Source organism: Schistocerca serialis, chromosome 9 (genome assembly GCF_023864345.2).
Source record: "Schistocerca serialis cubense isolate TAMUIC-IGC-003099 chromosome 9, iqSchSeri2.2, whole genome shotgun sequence".
Classification (NCBI taxonomy): domain Eukaryota; kingdom Metazoa; phylum Arthropoda; class Insecta; order Orthoptera; family Acrididae; genus Schistocerca; species Schistocerca serialis.
Window position 1 is genome coordinate 431,621,199 of NC_064646.1, and position 21,184 is coordinate 431,642,382.

The 21,184-nt window shown below is 42.8% G+C and overlaps 1 non-coding gene across 1 annotated transcript; it reads left to right on the plus strand.

The window, feature by feature from the left end:
* Positions 1 to 8,192: 8,192 nt before the first annotated feature.
* On the plus strand, positions 8,193 to 8,267 carry Trnas-cga (transfer RNA serine (anticodon CGA)). Its single transcript has one exon. It is a non-coding gene; the product is annotated as a tRNA-Ser (tRNA).
* The last annotated feature ends 12,917 nt before the right edge of the window (positions 8,268 to 21,184 follow it).

The window sequence follows — 21,184 nt, forward strand, 5'->3', positions numbered from 1 at the left end:
GCAATGCTGTTGTAAATACAAAAATAAATTGTCGCATCTGGTTCAAAGCTAGCTTCTGCATTACAGGCAATAGCGGTGAAAGCATAAAAACAAATTGTCGTATACAGCTCAAAGCGTGTACCTGTGTTCTGTCATTATTAAAATCTTTACATTTTTTTACAAATGCAAATTGCTTATAATTAACGTTCTCGTCATTGAATTTGAAAACACGTTCGGGTTTGTGTGTGAATCTGTTTGTCTGTGTCGTTTCGTACTTCAAGTTGCGTAGCTTTTCATATTTTAAGTCGCGTAGCTTTTCGGATTTTAATTCGCGTAGTCGCTGTAAATTGTTCACATTATACACGCTGCGTGACTCTGACAAATGCTCGCAACGTGGCGGTTTCTGTGACGTATTGGTGACTGAAATAGTTTTCAACTCTGTTACTGTAACACTTTCGTCAATTTGGTTGATCTGTCGTGCAAATTTCTCGTCAACTTCCGTATTCGGAGTGTGTGAAACTTCCAGTGGCTCTAAATTAAACTCGTCGCGTATCTGTACTGCGTTTTTACGGCATTGTTCAGTGACTGCATTAATTTCGTGTATCTGTGTTTCGTTCGCTGAACATTGTTCAGTGACTGGATTAATCTTGTCTTTATGTGATTCTGTTGTGCCTACACGTGTGCTACTTAATTCTTGTGCAACAGTGCCAACTTTCTCATTACTGTTATTAGCACAAGTCTTAGTATTCACACGTAATTGTCCTCTATTATCATAATAATGCGCGGCAATGGCTTCAATCTGTTCATTAAGCTGTTCCTTCCGTTCACTAAGTTGTTTGATTTTTTTATTAATGTTGTCTTGTTCTTCATTCAATTGTTTATTCCTTTCATCAATTAGTTTACTTTGTTTGAGATCGTTTTCCAGTTTTTCATTCATTAGTCGTAAAATTGCTATAATGTGATCCCGGCCAAAATTATCTACTCTGATATCTGTGCTGTTTGATTGTGTACCTGGAATTGTCGCGCTTTGTGTGACCATTTGGTCATTCTGCAATTTACAAAAAGGATTATCAGTCGGACGTACACTGTCACTCACTATTTCGGAATTAAATAAATCCATCGTACTTTGTGTATCCTGATCATTTTCGTTAGACAAATTTGTCTGTATGTTACTTGAATTTTCCAAACCGGTTGTGTTAAGCTGGGCAGCGCTCATTGCAATAGGGCTCCCCGCATCATCAATTGTCGTCAAATTAACACAGGAGACAATTGAGTTCGCTTGTTCATCATTAAGGTCTACATCATTATTAATGATTGGAACGCACTGATTGTCAGTGATCGCAGGATTGTCATCATTACACTGCGTGTCACAAGTCCTATCGGTAAAGTTGTTTGAGTCGTTAATTTCATTCATAATACCTCGCGACACACTATTCACAGTCTTTCGCGGCATTTTTGCAATAGTCACAAATATTCACAAAACAAATAAGGACAATGCAAAAAGGCAACAAACAAATACAACAGAGCAACGAATTGCCGTTGACCTGTAGAAAGAAAGTCACAAGATTAGTAAAAGCGTTGCGCCAAATCCTAATTATACTAAGCAAATAAGAGCAGATATCTGACTGTTTTTCAAAAGACTCTCAACGAAATACGATCCTGGACTGGGTGTCGCCAAGTGTAACCTCCCCACAAAAATTTTAAAAGATATTATTTTAAATACTAATGCACATTGAGCTAAGTGTAAGCTCCCCAGAGAAATTTTGAAAAGCACAGTATTTAATAGAAATGGGAGCCAAGCGTAACCTCCCTAGCAATTAAATTTAATGACAATAAAAATGAGAATCGCAATCTGACTCAAAGTATAAGCTGTCACGAAAATGATGAAAAACAATTCAATGCTAATGAGACTTCAGTGACAATGTAAACTCAATTAAACCAAAATATCGGTCTTTGGCCCTGTGCAAAAAAAAAAAAATCAGAATTAATTTCTTACCTCATTGAAACTGCTTGTCAAATTTCTGCTCTTATTGTTGGCCACGGCTTGGAGGAACCGCATTGCAAATAATAATATTTATTTTTTTTAATTTAACTGAAACTTTTCTTTAAGGGAAATGGAAGGAAATCGTTGGTTCAATTAAATGCTTCTTTTGTTAAAAATATTGCTTTGAAATCAAAATTATTATTGGGGCACTTGTTGAAAATTAATTACAATAAATAAACTTTACATTATCTGATGATTACCTTAATTAACAATATACCTCATTCAGCATCTTGACCAGAATGCCATGTGGACGCTCGCCGATTCCTCACACACAAATGCACTTGACTGCTACTACCGACATACTGCACGCAACTGTACTGCACGACTACTACTAGCGTACTGGACTCAACTCAAGTGAGCTACTGTTATCGACAGACTGCTGCTCGCAACTCTCGCGCGGTCAAGCGCAGACTAACTACGATAAATGGCTCTCTGGTCAGAGACTCTGCAATGCCTCGCCATCGCCGCCACACAACATACGTGTTTCAGGTTTGAAGATGATGGCTCCCTTGTGCACATTGCCAAACAGTGGCTCCAACAGGTTGGTCCAGAATTTTACCGTGCGGGTATACAGGCGCTGGTTCCAAGATGGCGTAAGGCGGTTGAGAGGGATGGAAATTATGTGGAGAATTGAAAATATTGTTCCTAAAGGATGAATCTACACACTGTAACTCTTTCAAACATGTAGAATAAAAGATGGATTAAAAAAATAGCGTGCATTTCCTACGATTTCAGTAGCAAAAATAAAATGTGGTGGAATTTTAGAATATTTCTTTATCCTTAAGTTTTAAAATACTATTACGTAAACGCAGAATCGAGCGCCAACAGCATCGTCAACAAGAACCTTCACAATAAAAGCACGTTTACTGAAAATGAAGGAAAATACAGACTGAGCTGAATTATCTGCCTCGGCAAAAGTTGTCCCTATTGACACGTACAACGATTTATTCATAATTTACAATTTTCGATAAATAAGTACGTTCCAGAAGCTTCCAGCTTTCAGAGGGGTTAATTGATAAAAAACTGCAGAAGCTGGGAAACGAACTAGCGACCCAAACGACGCCAGCCATCGACTAATATTACTACACGAAGGCGGACAGGGCAACAGCAGGTCGAAATATTAAACTAGATACAAGACCACAGAAGCATGTATAACTAGGGGAAAGATAAATACCGCCTAAAGGAAAATTGAAGTCGCCTTTGGGGAAAAGATAAGCAGCTGTGTGAATATCAAGAGCTCAGACGGAAAACCAGTATTAAGTAAATAAAAGAAAGCTCAAACGTTGAAGAGAGTTCATTCAACGTAAATAAAATTGAAGGTAATATTATAGAAAGAGAGGAGGAAGTAGACGAAGTTGAGAATTTGAGAAAGGACTGAAAGATCTAAGCCGAATCAAAGCTCTTGGAGTAGACAGCATTCCCTCAGACCTACTAATATCCTTGGGAGATCCAGCCTTGGAAAAACGGTTCCATCCGGTGTGCAAGATGTATGAGACAGAGCAAATAAATTCGCACTTTAACAATAATGTAATAATTCCAATACCAAAGAAATCGGGTGTAAGCGTAAATATTGCCGAACTGTTATTTTCTAAGGTGGCAGCGGCCTTGCACCTTACATGAGTCCATTTAACGTGACATTTTAAGTTTAGCTGGAATAATACTCTAAATTACGGTGTAGGAAATCTATGTGGAAACGCATCGGCATTCTAGGTAATACAGTGAGAATTCAGCGATTTGTAATTATAAGATTTTGCGGGGAGGCAGTATGCGAGAAAGAGCTACTTCCCCGGCTAGCCGCCGAAGGCCACAGCCTGACTGTATGAATGATGAACTGGGGATTTCTGTAATCCGTTTTGAGAGGCCACAGCGGCCGCCAACCTCTGAGGGACGCGTGGCTGCAGGTGTTCAAGTGTTTACCAAAACAAAGCAGTGGAGAGCTGGATGGGCTTTCCTGTGCGTGCTCTCGCCTTCGAGTAACTCAAGTGGGGCAGGCCAGGAGTTCCGAATAACAGAACTTTCAATGCAGGAGTCTGTGTTCGCTACATCTACATCTATACTCCGCGAGCCACCTTACGGTGTGTGGCGGAGGGTACTTATTGTACCACTATCTGATCCCCCCTTCCCTGTTCCATTCACGAATTGTGCGTGGGAAGAACGACTGCTTGTAAGTCTCCGTATTTGCTCTAATTTCTCGGATCTTTTCGTTGTGATTATTACGCGAGATATATGTGGGCGGTAGTAATATGTTGCCCATCTCTTCCCGGAATGTGCTCTCTCGTAATTTCGATAATAAACCTATCCGTATTGCGTAACGCCTTTCTTGAAGTGTCCGCCACTGGAGCTTGTTCAGCATCTCCGTAACGCTCTCGCGCTGACTAAATGTCCCCATGACGAATCGCGCTGCTTTTCGCTGGATCCTGTCTATCTCTTCTATTAATCCAACCTGGTAAGGGTCCCATACTGATGAGCAATACTCAAGAATCGGACGAACAAGCGTTTTGTAAGCTACTTCTTTCGTCGATGAGTCACATTTTCTTAGAATTCTTCCTATGAATCTCAACCTGGCGCCTGCTTTTCCCACTATTTGTTTTATGTGATCATTCCACTTCAGATCGCTCCGGATAGTAACTCCTAAGTATTTTACGGTCGTTACCGCTTCCAATGATTTACCACCTATGGCATAATCGTACTGGAATGGATTTCTGCCCCTATGTATGCGCATTATATTACATTTATCTACGTTTAGGGAAAGCTGCCAGCTGTCGCACCATGCATTAATCCTCTGCAGGTCCTCCTGGAGTACGTACGAGTCTTCTGATGTTGCTACTTTCTTGTAGACAACCGTGTCATCTGCAAATAGCCTCACGGAGCTACCGATGTTGTCAACTAAGTCATTTATGTATATTGTAAACAATAAAGGTCCTATCACGCTTCCCTGCGGTACTCCCGAAATTACCTCTACATCTGCAGATTTTGAACCGTTAAGAATGACATGTTGTGTTCTTTCTTCTAGGAAATCCTGAATCCAATCACAAACCTGGTCCGATATTCCGTAAGCTCGTATTTTTTTCACTAAACGTAAGTGCGGAACGGGGGAATGGGGAATCTTGCCGGGAAATTCTCTAGTGGTCTCTTGGGAGAAAACTTCCAGTAAATGTGTTATTGCCCAGAGCTGTGGTTCTTCCCAGTTGGCGTGGGCGGAGTTTACTTGTGAAATTTTGTAGTAAGGGAAGAATTGTGGAAAGGAGTTCTATTCCCAGGCCGTACATTGGTCGGAACTGGCAAACTGGGTATTTTGAGAGCTTCTAGTGATGTGATTCGCTCGGTAAAAGTTGAGGTGGGAACACAGAGGTGAAGTGCGATCTTGCACGACTCTCTGTATTCTTCCGTTCTGGGTTCTCGTACTGAGAGGACGTTAGGCAAGTCGTCTTCAGTCTTGGAGGACGTTAGCCGCGCTAGCTCTTTGCTGCCGGGAAGATAGTTGCAAATAGTGAAGTTTACGGACAGCGGTCTGTTGTCCGAGTATTCTAAGAGTGTACTTTCCGAGATGCCACACGCCAACCGCACAGCCGCACGGGCACCGTCGGAGACCGCCGCTGCAGCAGGAATATTACTGTGAGATCGCTCCCGCTTCGGCCTATGTTAGAAGTACCGTCAAATAGTTGGATCACGTGCAATTGCTGTTTCCACAGAGGTTTCACGGTACTCTGGGGTGTAGAGGTTCTTCGTATTTTAGGTTTTTTGTCGATGTCAGTCGGACAGCCAAATTATAAGAGATCGCGTTTTGGACCAATTTTAACACAGTTCATTGCCAATGCCAGTTAGGAGGATAATTTGCAAATTGTTCATTGTCTTTTATTCAGCATTGATGAGAAGGTTATAATAAAATTATTGTGATTCAGTAGAGCCTTTACTTTCAGTAGTTGATCCTCAATTCATCCTTTTGCTTTATTTTATTTTTGTGCATGCGTTTGATGTCATTGAACACCCTAAGTGTTCGTGATCGTTCATGTTTGGAAGTAAAAACAGGTGTGATTTATCGTCCACACTACAACCACAGATTAATTAGGGGTGACAGGGCCACATTTAAATCTAGCGTTATCCATTCCACTCCCAATTTCTCTGTAAGTTGTTTGTCAGGGGCGAAAAAAATGGCTCTAAGCCCTATGGGACTTAACATCTGAGGTCATCAGTCCCCTAGACTTAGAACCACTTAAATCTAACTAACCTAAGGACATCACACACATCGATGCCCAAGGCAGGAGTCGAGTCTGTGACCGTAGCAGTAGCGCGGTTCCGGACTGAAGCGCCTAGAACCGCTCGGCCACAGCAGCCGGCGTGTCAGGGGCGAACACACGCAAAAATCGGACAAGCAACGGGTGGGGTGTTACAATTTTAGTGACTGCAAAATACTGACACGAATTATTTAGAGAAGAAACGAAAAAGTGGTAGGAGCAGGGACCTGCGGAGGGGGTTGACAGGAACGGGGCAGGGGAGGGGGGAGGCCTTCGGGTTTCGCAGAAATATAGGAACACGTGAGGCAACACTGACCCTATCACTTATTTTAAAACATAGGTTAAAGAAAAGAAAATCTACTTTTATAGACGCTCCAGTCACAATAATGCGAGAAAACCCTGAATAACTACCATTTGCAGCGCAGGCGTGCAGGAAAAGAGTCAGTAAGGTTCTGGAACGTACCAACAGGAGTGCGGAGCCACACAGACTGCAGTGCCGTGGCCACCTGCACTAGGTTTCACGGCCGAAGATCGATACCGCGAACAGCCTGACCAAAGTGGTTCAAATGGCTCTGAGCATGTGGGACTTAACTTCTGAGGTCATCAGTCCCCTAGATCTTAGACCTACTAGAACCTAACTAACCTAAGGACATCACACACATCCATGCCCGAGGCAGGATTCGAGCCTGCTATCCTAGCGGTCGCGCGGTTCTAGACTGCAGCACCTAGAACCGCTCGGTCACCCCCTTGACAGAAGTGGTCCCACAGATTCTCGACAGGGTTTAAATCAGGGGTTTTGTGGCCTAAATTCAGCCTTATGCTCTTCGAACCACACATTTTCATTGCAAGTTGTGTGACACGTTGCATCGCTTGCTGGTAGATGCCATCGTTCGAAGGAAGAACAAACAGTATTTAGGGTTCAAAATCGTTCAAATGGCTCTGAGCACTGTGGGACTTAACATCTGAGGTCATCAGTCCCCTATAACTTAGAACTACTTAAACCTAACTAACCTAAGGACATCACACACATCCATGCCCGAGGCAGGATTCGAACCTGCGACCGTAGTGGTCGCGCGGTTCCAGACTGTAGCGCCTAGAACCGCTCGGCCACTCCGGCTGGCGGGTGGACATGGTCCCCAAGAATAGATGCATACTTCTGTTGATCCATTGTGGCTTCCAGAATGAAGAGATCATCCAGGGAATGCCACGAAAACAATCCCTAGACCATAACCCTCCCTCTTCCTTAGACCTGGACCCTTGCGACGATTCTTGCAGCGCCGTACTCGGGAACGGTCATGTGTCCGATGGAGCATAAAACACGATTCATCTGAATAGGCCACCTATCGCCACTCAGTGAACGTCGAGTTGAGGTACTGGCGTGCAAATTATAGCCTTTTTCGTCGATGTATAGCAGTGAGCATAGGTTCATTAACCGCGCATCTGCTGCGGAGACCTACACGCAGCACCGTTCGCTGTACGTCCGGTGAGGAGCCTCTTTGTTCATCTGGGCGTACAGTTGCTCAACGGTTGCACGTCGATTCGCCCGTACACACGTCTGCAATGGTCGTTCACCTCTATCATCTGCACCACAGCTGCCTCTGCGCTGGTTTTGGATAGTGTCAGTTTGCCATGCATGGAATACTCTAACCACGGTGGCACGCGAACTGTTTGTAACGTATTACTGTCTTTACGACGTTTCTCATCGAGCCATATACGTTATCTCGCATTTCTCGCTGCTTCTCTGACACAAATAATGACAAAAATTCAGAAATTCAGGGTCGCCACCAGCCCAGGCCCTTCCTAACCACCTGGCAGATTAAAACTGTGTGCCAGACCGAGACTCGAACTCGGGACCTTTGCCTTTCGTGGGCAAGTGCTCTACCAACTGAGCTACCCAAGCACGACTCACGCCCCGTCCTCAAAGATGTGAGTCGTGCTTGGGTAGCTCAGTTGGTAGAGCACTTGCCCACGAAAGGCAAAGGTCCCGAGTTCGAGTCTCGGTCCGGCATACAGTTTTAATCTGCCAGGAAGTTTCATATCAGCGCACACTCCGCTGCAGAGTGAAAACCTCATTCCTTCCTAACCATTTAGAAAAAAACGGAGCTGGAAAATTGTTAGTTTAATTACTTTAATAATTTAATTACAAGTATGCAAATTTCTTTAAGTAGCCAGATAAATAGTACTCCATGTCGTGCATGAAGCAACTGGATTAATTCAGGATTGGATATCGAAGTGGGTAAGATCAACACCACAGAATTTATCTTTCACGTAGATTATGTATTGTATCTAAGTACTTGGTTGCGCATCCTAACTACACATAACTGGTGCCTGGCTAGAAATATTTAAGTAAGAATTACGTGAGAATGTAACAGAGTGCAATTTAACTACAGCAAGTGAAACACAGAAAACGGGGGTGGGATACAATAATACTATCATCTCCTTTACATTCATACCATGAGAGGCACCCACATGCCTTGCTCATACTGTGGCATCAAACAGTCAGGCCTGCAAGATGAGTGGTCTGCCAAGAGTGTGGATTCATTCTTATTTATCGAGTAACATGAACTCTCGTACTCACAATTAAGTTACAAATTATCCTCCTGTATGATTAATACGCAACGGAAACACGCATCTTACTATCAGTAATTTACAGAACTCTGACTGCACACTACGCACTGGCAATACCACATTTCCTTTTTGTCTTTTATTTAACGGCTTTTGTCAACACGTGGCCACCGCACTGAATATGAATGGCGCACACATTATAAATTCGGGACATTATGACAACATACAATTCGAAGGAAAAGTCCACCAATCTTTTTCTTTTCACTATCTTATTTATTCTGATAAATTCTCTAACCCTAACACACAAATTCTACAACCTACAACAATAACACATGAGAAATTCCGCCCAGTGGGCATGGCTTTACAATGGTGAATCTCTATATTATGGTCTCGTAATTATTTTTAACGCTACAGTGCACTTTCTGGATAGGATGGTGGATCTTTTATTGTACCTCACACTTCGACTCTCACAATCATCATCACTAAACTTTCCTCCAGACCGAGCGGTACCGAAGGAACAAGCATAGCCCACTAATCTTTTGAAACTACCTCGCTACTCTCCCGTGCAAACCACACATACCCAAATTACATGACATACACCACACTACAACATGAAATACTACACAGAGAATGGTCACAACATTATCACTTTCAGCTTTCCCACTTCAATTAATATTTATCCCAGTTTCACACGACACTGCCCCACTTCGTAATTCTACTTTCCTACTATGAACTCTGGAGATATATGCACGTCTTCCTGTGCAATGCAAGCCAAGTGGCGTTGCTGGATAGACAGCCGACTCACCTTGCTTCTCTCTCAGAGTTTGAATCTAGCGTCACACGGAATCATATCACGCAAAGTAATATTAAGAACGTATTCATCACACACGCGAGTCCTCAACTGATACCATGGACGAGTACTTCTCTTTATCTTTTGTCTCATACACAGTTTGAGACTCACACAGTACTCACCACGTGGAAGTACTCATCTCTAATTTCAAGTCCTGCACACGCCATTTCTTAAATATTTCAACTTATGGTACACACGCTATTTCTTAAGTATTTCAACTTATTGTACACACGCTAGTAATTCAGCTTAACTTAAGCACACGGAAGTATTTCAACTTATTGCTACACGTGGTTTCACTGTGACCGTTGGTCACTTCCGAAGATTACTACAATCCCATTAATATTACCTGCCTGACATTTAATTCACCCCTCAAAAGTTCCTGAAATAGAGAAATTATTATTTCAAACTACTCTTAAATATTCCACATGCATACCATGTCTCCACTCTTTCGTCATTACGGAGCACAACTAAAACAGGTCTTAACAGCACAAGATCCAGCGGCAGAGTGCCGAAACATGGCCGTTCTCTAGGTGCTCTCACACCTCTGTCGAGGTGGGGGAAGCACCTTGCTATCGTATTGGTCAGCCACATTTCAGGCGATCAAAGCTCTGGTAAATTTCATCTCTTTGGTCCCACCAAAGGTGGCCAAAGGATCGACTCAAAGATGATCATATATTCACATTCACTATCTGCGGTTAGCAAACGACAATACATTCATTCATTTCACAGATCTCACCAAACTGGATGTAGGGATTTACTTTGTGGGAGTGCACATGTGATAAATTAAATAAATAAATTGTCATTCTTTCCCACACTGGTATCCGGCTTCGCTGTATTAATTGAAATTGAGTTATTTTACAAAAAAATGTGTTGTTCTGACAAAAATAATGAAGTATTTCGTACCTATTTTCAATGTCGGGCGATACTGTACCCTTTCAACCATAAAAATATCTCAGTGAGATTCACATTAAGATTCTATGCATGCACTGTTCTGGACAGAGGTTTAACCAATGCACGAGGTTGCGCGATAATTATTCAACATACTAACTGCCTCTGCTGCTTGCAAACGGCCAAACTGTTGTGCTGCTTTGTAGAAAGCGCACGAAAGAACAGATATTCTTGCAGAAATTATAGCTCATTAAACAAGCAAACTGTTAAAATAAAGCCTATTGCGGTGCCGTGGTGGACCAGACGGGTGATTGATTACCAAACACGTGGCACAAAATCGACACACAAAGACAAAAGCAACTTCCACACTTTTAACACAAACACCCAAAAATCGCCTATTTAAAGCAATATAATTATGGCACATTCGGAAAAATAACTCGCTTCACACGCCTCAGTTAAGCTGAAGTTCTTAAGCATTTCAACAGTTAAACATAACGAAGTCCTAACTCAACCCGCTTCCTGTCACCTGAAACCCCCCCTTAAGAGCAACGATCCGTACTCACCAAACGTTCACCGAAGAGTGCCCCTTTCTCTTTCGGGATTACCTAGCTCCCCGTGCAGCGGAATCTGCCAGAGGGGTAGCCCTTCGTCACCAGCCTCACACACGAAAACAGCCTTCGACTAAGATGTGCAAACCTCTCTGTTCAGGTACTGGAAACCTAAGTTGGTCATCCTGTGCTCTCCTTCGAACGAGAAGCAACATCGTCTGCTGGAAGCAGACGATGACCAACTCAGCGTTTCCCACGAAACAAAACCGAAACCCCACATTAAAACACACATATAATATTCCATAGGCCTTATGTGAGTGCTCAGTCTTTCTGGAAGAGTTCATGAATTGAACTAAAATCAGGTAGTAAAGTGAATAAGTTGTACCGAATTCGACAAGCGTCTTATGAAACGACTTCACAGAGACGTTTCAAGTTTACAAACTTAGCCATTTCGAAAATGATTCCACCTTTGGCCCGAAGGCAAGTGCAGGTAAATCACTCCATTTCGCACGACAACGATAGCACTGTTTCCTCTGTCCTCGCGACACGCTTTACATACACTCCGGTGTTAGTGTTGCCACCTGCCGTCTCTGAATGACTATTCTCTGTTGACTTCGAAGATAGGCGGTTTTCACTTTAATGTGACTGGACAATGTAGTGTTCGTAGACTTTTGACAATGTTGACCAGATTATACTCTTTGAAATTCAGAAGGCGGCAGGGGTAAAATAGAGGGAGGTAAAGGTTATACACAACTTGCACAGAAACCAGACGGCAATTATGAGTTGAATGGCATTAAAGTGAAGCGTAGTTGAGAAGGCAGAGAGAAATTATCCCCAGTGTTATTCGATGTGTCCAATGAGCACCCTGCGACGGAAATCAAGTAGAAATTTGGAAAGGACATTAAAGTTTTGGGAAAAGGAATATAAACTTAGATGTTTTCTCATGACATCGTAATTCTGGTGGAGACGACAAAGGACATGAAAGAGCAGTTGGATAGGATGGACATTCCGTTAAAATGCGGATAAAAGAAGAACATAAATACAAGCAAGACAAGTGGAATGTACTCGAATTAAATATGGTGATTGCTAGGGAATTAGGTTAGAAAATGAGTCGCTGGAAGTAGCAGATGAGTTTTCTTATTTGGGCAGTAAAATAACTGATGATGGCCCAAAAGAGAGGATTAAAACGTAGACTGGCAGTGGCAAAAAGGGTTTCTGAAGAAGATAAATTTGTTAACGTAGAATATAAGTATTAGGTAGCCTCTCTTAACGCATTCTGGAGTGTAGCCTTGTATGCAAGTGAAACGTGGACGAAAAACTGTTCTGATAAGAAGAGAGTAGAAGCCTTTGAAATGTAGGGCTGCAGAAGAACCTGGAACATTTATTTATTTATTGCATGTTGAGTACATATTTACCACAGTTGTGGACAAATGTACGCAATCACAATCTTGTACAGCCCCTGTTCAATCGGTTCATCCGATGCGTGATGAAAATCCATTATCGTTCCTTCGGACGCTCGAAGAGGAGAGTCAGTAAAGATATGATGGACTGAGTGTAAGGAGGCGCCACACAATTTGCAGGACCAACCCATCCCCACTTGTGCATTAGGAACCACATCTGCCTTGTCCGGTTCGAATCCAGTCCACGATCCTTCACGAATGTCTAGGGAGATCGAATCCTTGTATCCACGTGGAAGGGTTCTCAACTAAACGCTTGTCGACTGCTGATGGCTGCTTCCACCGGATTTCCTATGAATGGTTCATAATGAACGAGGACTCGGCGAGGTTTTTTGCTGTGTGCCACGATTTCAAGCATTAGTGTTCTGCTTGTGTGCAATATCTCGGTGAATGGGTAGCTAAGAATTCTTCTGGGAGTTGTAAGTTTTCTAGTTTGTTTTTCAAGAAGAATTATGTAAGCTCTATTCTCATTAGATGTATCATACTCCACGTGTGTATACTGGATAGTTTTCGACAGGTGATATGTTACCCCACAGAGATTGTGAGTACAAGCACTTGGTTACTAGTAGCATTGTCCTTGCAGTATGCATTCTAAGAGCAGCTAGGGAAAGAGAAGGATTTTGGCTACGCTAATGAGCGGATATATAGCATAGAGATATAGACACAGGGAATGATCAGTTGCGAACTACGATTTTGTAAAGATTAACTGGACAAGTGAAGATTATGAAGTAATGTTTCTGCATTGCTTGCTCGTGCGTAATTATGATGTGTGTGAAAAACGGAAAGTTTTAGTGGAGTCTCTCTTTATTGGTTTGGTTTATTTGGTTTCATTTTTCAGATGAGAATAAGTAAACTTTTTGTATTCTCATGGCTTTCACTCAGAAGTTATGGATTTACCACTCTTTTACTGTTTCAGTAAATAATTTTGGCACAGTAAAATTTGTTATAACGGATGAACTTTATAAAGATGGTTGTTATAGTCAGACAATGATTTTCCTTTTTCTTTCTTTCTCTTTAAGTACACACAGTTTTGCTTCAGCCATTTAACGAGTTCAAATTCCGGCACCATTTTTTCACGGGAGTATTTTATTTCCTGATTACATGTGCCGCTGCATTGCAAAGAGTGTAACACAGTTACACAAAGTAAAAGCAAAGCACAATATGATTAGAACAGGTGCATGTCCTCGCTTTGCACTGGCGCAACTCTTTTTCTTTCACAGTAAGCTTGTTTGCCGCTACCCTGCATATTTTATGTTAATCATTTCGAATAGTAATCATTTCGAAGAGTTCAAATGGCTCTGAGCACTATGGGACTTAACATCGCAGGTCATCAGTCCCCTAGAACTTAGAACTACTTAAACCTAACTAACCTAAGGACATCACACACATCCATGCCCGAGGCAGGATTCGAACCTGCGACCGTAGCGGGCGCGCGGTTCCAGACTGAAGCGCCTAGAACTTCTCGGCAACCAGCTGCCGGCGTTTCGAGGAGTACCAAATTTCCATTGCCATGAAAATTTGTTAGGGCCCCCAAGACAATAAGATCATTTACAGTTAGCTTTGACTTTCAAAGTTCTTTATCATATCAGTTGAGGTAAAGTTCACTTCATATTCCGTTTCATATCCACACACTTATTTTCACGATGCAGTGTTACATTTGCGTGCGTATTACTTACTGTTTGGAATTTTTTCAGTCAGATTATGTACGTAAATTCAAATTGGTAAGTCATTCTTTCAAAATTCAATCAGTAATTTTACACTGATCAGCTAGAAAATTATGACCACCGACCTACTATCGATTTAAACCCGTCCAGGCGATAGTACAGTCACGAGAAATGACTGCTAGTCAGACACACGCACGGAGAATGTAGTATCAGTGAGTGTGCTGTTCGTTTGTAGAATCAGGATCTATCTGAGTTTGACCGAGAGCGGACTGTGATGGACCGAAGGGTCGGCAGGAACATTTCGCAAACTGTTGGGTGATCGAGGAGTGCTGTGGTGAGTGTCTTCAACACGTGGTGAAACCAAGGTGAAATCACGTGCAGACGTCGTGGGGTTGGGCAGCCACCCCTCATTACAGATGCCCGACGTCATAGGCTAGGCAGACTGGTAAAACTGGGGCGGAACCAGCATTAGACGTTAATGCTGGACAAAGTGCACCGAACATTTCTAACAATTCGCCTCCACAGCCGACGACCCATGCAGGTCCCAACGTTAACACGACGACATCGGCAACTACTACTGAAATGGGCACGTGCTCATCGGCACTGGGCATTGGAGCAGTTGCATCGTCTAATGAATCCAGATACGTTCTTCATCATGCCGATAGGAGGGGGTGAAACCGTCGTGCTCAGGGGAACAGTTCCTTGACGCCTGTTTGGCGGGACGGAGACAAGCTGGTAGCGACCAAGGAGTATTGTGCACTGGTTGGAGACTACATACACTCCATCATGGCGATCGTGTTTCCCCATGGCAGTGGCATTTTTCAACAAGATAATACGCCACGTCACAAGGCCAGCAGTATGACGGAGTGGTTCGAGGAACACAGTGGCGAGTTCCAATTGGTTCAAAAATGGCTCTGAGCTCTATGGGACTTAACTTCTAAGGTCATCAGTCCCCTAGAACTTAGAACTACTTAAACCTAACTAACCTAAGGACATCACATACATCCATGCCCGCGGCAGGATTCGAACCTGCGACCGTAGCGGTCTCGCAGTTCCAGACTGTAGCACCTAGAACCGCTCGGCCACCCCGGCCGGCTTCCAATTGGTGTACTGCCGCCCCCCCCCCCCCCCAACTTGCCAGATCTGAACCAATCGAACACATCTGGGATGTGATTGAATGTGGCGTCAGAGCTCATTGCCCCCTCCCTCCGGGGAGGTGACTTGTGTGTGCGGATGTGATGCTAACTTCCTCCAACGAACTACGGTGGCCTCATTGCTTCCATGCCACGACACACTGCCGCTGTTATTCGTGTCAAAGTTTGATATACCGACTATTGGTCAGGTGGCCATAATGTTCTGGCTGCGCAGTATATGTAGCATTTTCATTGTGTTAGCAAATGTGTTGGAATTTCAAGTCACTTATTATGTCCCACTTTGTAGCACTAATCGCTCCAGCACAATATGTGTTTTCGCAGGACAGTTTATTTATTTTATAGTTTGGGTTTTCCAATTACTTTGTTAATTAAAAAACACAGTCATACAATTTCAGTTTTAGCGCACATTTATCAGTGTTTCCGTAACTACACCACTTGCATTACAGCAGCATTACAACACAGACACACACGAGTATAAAGAATAGCGGATCGGTTTACTGCAGTTTTCAGTTCACAGGAATAAACAGTAAAAAAGTTACATGTTGCGCACCTTCAGTAGAGTTTCTGATCATCTTAGAGCTGGAGACGGGATACTGCCGACAACAGAAGTCCGTAGGATGTCTGTACTTCTTTGTGTAAGCACTATTGATCCCGCGTGAACAGCGGTATTTAGCAACGGAGCATGATAGTACTAAAGTTGTGAATCTTAAAACATGAACATTAGTTGACCAGCAAGCACCAGCAAGTTTCTGAAGACTGTTTCGTTTTGATTTTGCGTCAGCTACGTTGGAAATATGCTGCTTGTAGGTATGTTTCATGCAGGTATATCCTATAATACCCTGCACGTGAGCTCCAGGCTGTGCTAAGATAAGAACAGTGGTAAAATGAGACCGAACTGCCTGAAAAGACTTCACCGTCGAAGGACGTAGAAGAAGTCAAGGTCCATTTAAGGACCCACAATTTTGTAGACTTAAACTATCTCTGCGCATTTCTCCACTTACGAGTAATATCGAAGGGATAAGCTGAGCGAGACGTGAATGCTAAAGATTAGATGAGTCGATCACGTAACTAATGAGGAAGTACTGAACAGAATTAGGGGAAAATCAAATTTGTGGCATAACTTGACCAAACGAAGCGACCAGTTGACATAACAGATTCTGAGACATCAAGAAATCGTAACTTTAGTATTAGATGAAAGTGTGGGGAGAGGGGGAGAAGGGATAAAAATTATAGAAGGAGACCAAGAAACGAATACAGTAAGTACGTTGAGATGGATATAAGTTGCAGTAGTTATTCAGAGATGAAGAAAAATGGTTCAAATGGCTCTGAGCACTATGGGACTTAACATCTGTGGTCATCAGTCCCCTAGAACTTAGAACTACTTAAATCTAACCTACCTAAGGACATCACTCACATCCATGCCCGAGGTAGGGTTCGAACCTGCGACCGTAGCAGTCGCGCGGTTCCGGACTGCGCGCCTAGAACCGCTAGACCAACGCGGCCGGCAGAGATGAAGAGGCACGTACCACAGAGAGTAGTGTGGAAGGTGGTACGTGGATTACCGCTTTGTACCACACTTACCCACCATATCTTAGATACCATAAAAGAGGAAGCGGGATGGAAGCATGGTTGGTAGTCACAATTTATAATTAAGACAGTTTATTGACATTACACCTTTTAAGGAATTTGACAATTAAAAATTGTGGACGAGCCACTAGACAAAGCTTTGCAAATATAGTTAGAAACCCAACCCACTCAGTTCTCAAATAAACAGTCCCTTAAAAGAAAGTTATAAAAAACTCAATGTACCAGGCATTTAGAGAAATCTTAAGCATAGCAATTATCAATTACTTCACATAGCCACTTCATCAAACTACTTAAAACCAGTTATTACATTAAGATGGCCAAACTCAAAACATTCTTCACTAAAATACCCTTATAAACTTACTATTTCAATCCGTTAAAGAAGCACTTGTTAAAAGGTCAATTACAAACTTAACGTTGCGGGGCACTAATACCCCTCCCTTTATTTTACCTTATTAAAAAAACAGAATTACTGACAAAATTCAGAAATTCAAACTACCATATAGGATTTCCCTCAAAATACATATAATGAAACCAGTTACCAATAAAGGGTGACTTAATGACACTTCGACACTAGTGCCAAGCTGAGATCTAATTACCTAACATAATAGAACCACTTACATAAAAAACTACAGCTGAAACACTGATCTTTAAAAATGATTGTGCACGTGATCAGACGTGTTCATAAAAGACTACTGGAAAGAGCTGCACAAGGAACTCAGCAGATGCTATGGAATTTAAAGTTTAGAAAGCTGCCAGTCGCTAATATTTAAGGAAACAAGTTCGTATAAGAACACGTTAGATACAATTTATATTTATATATCTACCAGCTTAACCCGCCTTGGCGGAAGGAAGATAAAGACTAAACTTTGAAAGGCGGTATGTGAACAACTTCCCGTAGTGGCCAGGTTCTTGAACACTGCCAGACCTAGACCTCAGATGACATTTCACTCCCCGCCCTTTGACTCGATATATGGGTAAGCGCGTAAACGAACACGTTCCACTACTGAGAAATCCGCAACTTTGACCTTAAGTGTTTTACACACGGACAACTGTATTAACAGAGTGCAGGCTTTGGAAACGCCAACATAAAATCATTTGATTACAAGAAACACAGAGCAGTAGTAAAACTTCTGACAAACCTTTCAAATAACGGCCACCATTTAACTAGGCCAACTGAATTCTTCCACACCATCTGAAAGTTCGACTATGAAAGTCTCACCATAACAATAAAATGTAAATGCCTCTGAGTGCGTCGGTCAACAAAGCACAATAACGACCACTTACTTCATATCACGTACACCATACGAAGGAGCGGGTTCCACAGCTTCACCGCTTCAAATTTTGTTCCCAGCGAAGTTCAAAAAATGGTTCAAATGGCTCTGAGCACTATGGGACTCAACTGCTGGGGTCATTAGTCCCCTAGAACTTAGAACTAGTTAAACCTAACTAACCTAAGGACATCACAAACATCCATGCCCGAGGCAGGAATCGAACCTGCGACCGTAGCGGTCTTGCGGTTCCAGACTGCAGCGCCTTTAACCGCACGGCCACTTCGGCCGGCCCCAGCGAAGTCACAGAACTTGTATTGAAAGCTCCCCTTAGAAAAATTTATGAATTACTGTCCTGGTAAACCCCTTACGTTATTTGATTTTCAAACAGCTGAGCAAAACTGTACGTACTCAGACATTTCTCTCTTATTCTGATCATCACTAAACTGACACACAGTATTTTTAGCGCAATGCAATCTGACTTTCAATAATCCCTACAAAAGGATGGCCGTGACTGACAATAACCTATACCTTTCATGAATCACTTACCTCACAAAAATCTCCGTTACTCAAACTACTGCAATACAGCGAGCGCCAATACTGCCAGCTAAATAAAGGATTCTAACTACTGAAGGCACTAACTACTGATAGGCATAGTTAGCAAATGAAAGATTTTGATAGAGATAAACAATGTATTTACCTTAATAGTGTTCAAAAGTCATTATATATATATATATATATATATATATATATATATATATATATATATATATATCAGTTCATGACATCCAGTGTTACAAATTTCGTTTTTCTGATGGACACACGTCCAGATCGTCCGCTCTCAAAACTCTGCCATCTCTCTTCCCACATCCACGACTGCTGGCGGCTCACCTCCAACTGCGCAACTCTACGCGCTGTTCACATCCAACTGCCCAACACCACAGTAGCGAATATTCCAACAATGCAAACCAGCCACAGACTGCACACAGCACAGCCAATGATTTTCATACAGAGTGCTACGTGACGTTACCAACATAAAAACCTAAACAGCCTACTTACAGTATCTCCAAGCTGCCCATGTCGCCAAAACGCCCGCCCAATTTCACACCACGACATATACCAGTCATCACGCTCGTTGGGCGGCCGTTGACACTCGTCTCCCAGCGAATGTCACGAGATCTCGAAGGTTACCCTTCAAAGGCTAATCGCTTCGCCCGCCAACCGGGAAGATAAGACACGCGAAAAGTAAAGATAGCTTAGCTCATCCACAATCGATCTCAACGATACATAAACAAATAACACTGGCTCCAGCTCGCCACGGCTCAGAAGGCAGCAGCAGACTTGTCTTCGGGTTAAAGATGACAACACAAAAAGATTTGCAGTCCACGAGATATTTAGATTTTAACAATGCGGCTCACAGGTATTGAACGGTTGCAGTCTGCAATGTATGAAGTCGGGAGGAAGCTTGTTTCCCAGCGTTGTTTGTAGACTAACTGTTGTTGTTGCTGTTGCTGCTGCTACTAGTGGTGATGGTAGCATGTATACGCACTCATGCTACTATGAAATCGAATTTACTACAGAATTTTCAAGAATATCATTCCAAATAATTTTTCGTGGTTCTGAATCACTCTTGCTGTTGCCTGGCATTGAATCGGGAAATCGGCGATAACAGTTCATCGACGCGATTTCTCTGTTAAAATTCTGCGTGCCGCTCAGGAACAGAAACGGTGATAGGCACTTGGGCAGAGGGCGTTAAGTCACACCGCACACGGCGGTGGGATTTTCAAACAATGACTCAGCCTTCACCTCTGCGAAGGCTCGACTGTGGGAACGACGCCAGTCAGAACCAACAGAGCCGTCAAAGCATCAACACTGTACTTCTCACTCCCCCCTCAGTTCCGACTAATTAACCTGGCGTGACGATGGGAAAAAGCAAATATCAACAAAGGATATAATCTGCACACGCATTGTAGGTCAGTGGGTATGTACAAGAGTGCTTATGCAGAACACTGGTGCAGGCGAGCGTCCGCGAGGAAGGAAATCTAGCGGTTATTCCAACGGGTGCCAGCAAAGACTGTGTACGGCATACTGTATCAGCAAATCACAGAACCGGGACAGTTATAGTAATACACCAAAAGTTAAAACTTACGTTTAGGAGACAGAAATTGTATCTCAAGAAAGAGACCAGTCTGACTGAGACCAGTCAAACCAAAATTTAATGTAAGGAAATATTAAAAAGAAATAGCAGTAGCAGAGTGTTTCCGAGTCTCCCTGTCAATGGCTGGCACTTCTTAAGAAGTACTGGTTTAGGAGAACGTGGCTTTTCTCTCTCTCTTTCTCTCTCTCTCTCTCTCTCTCTCTCTCTCTCTCTCTCTTCTCAGGAAGACCCAGCAGAAACTTAATGGATTTGACTTCTTATGTATCCTTGGCAGACTGAAGGAGGTGGAGTGATATTCTGTCTTGACAATTGATAATTGTGCTGAAACACGGTTTGCTCGCAAAACGTAAGATACATTTACAGTGAGGTGATAAAAGTCATGGGATACATCCCAACTTCGTGTCGGCCCCATTTTGCCCGGCGTAGTGCAGTGACATGGACTCAACTACTCGTTGGGAAGTCCCACGCAAAAATACTGAGTCATCCTGCCTCTAAAGCCGTCCATGATTGCGAAAGTGTTGCCGGTGCAGGATTTTGTGCAAGAACTGACCTTTCGATTATATAGGGTAATCTGGATGGCCAAATCATTTGCTCGATTTGTCCAGAATGTCCTTCAAACCAACCGCAAACAATAGCGGCCCAGTAACATGTGGCATTGTCATACATACAAATTCCATCGTTGTTTGGAAATGTGAAATCCATGAATGGCTGCAAATAGTCTCCAGGTAGCAGAACATAACAATTTAGAGTCAATGATCGGTTCAGATGGACCAGGGGACTCGATTGA